A 520-nucleotide genomic window follows, 5' to 3' on the forward strand; every position below is an offset into this window, starting at 1 on the left:
CAGATGCATCCTGTTTACATTGATCATTCTTAAGCTGTTTCTACAACTTGATTGGAGTCACCTGTGGTAAATTCAATTGATTGGACATTATTTGGAAAGGCACACACCTGTTTATATAAGGTCCCACATTTGACAGTGCATGTCAGAGCAAAAACTAAGCCATGAGGTCGAAGGAATTGTCCGTAGAGCTCCGAGACAGGATTGTATTGAGGCACAGATCTGGGGAACGGTACCAAACATTTCTGCAGCTTTGAAGGTCCCCAAGAACACAGTGGCCTCCATCATTCTTAAATGGAAGAAGTTTAACCAAGACTCTTCCTAGAGCTGGCCGCCCGGCCAAACTAAGCAATCAGGGGGAGAAGGGCCTTGGTCAGGGAGGTGACCAAGAACCTGATGGTCACACTTACAGAGCTCCAGAGTTCCTGTGTGGAGATGGGAGAACATTCCAGAAGGACAAACATCTCTGCAGCACTCCACCAAATCAGGCCTATATGGTAGAGTGGCCAGACGGAAGCCACTG

The sequence above is a fragment of the Salmo trutta genome, chromosome 14 (assembly GCF_901001165.1).
Source record: "Salmo trutta chromosome 14, fSalTru1.1, whole genome shotgun sequence".
NCBI lineage: Eukaryota > Metazoa > Chordata > Actinopteri > Salmoniformes > Salmonidae > Salmo > Salmo trutta.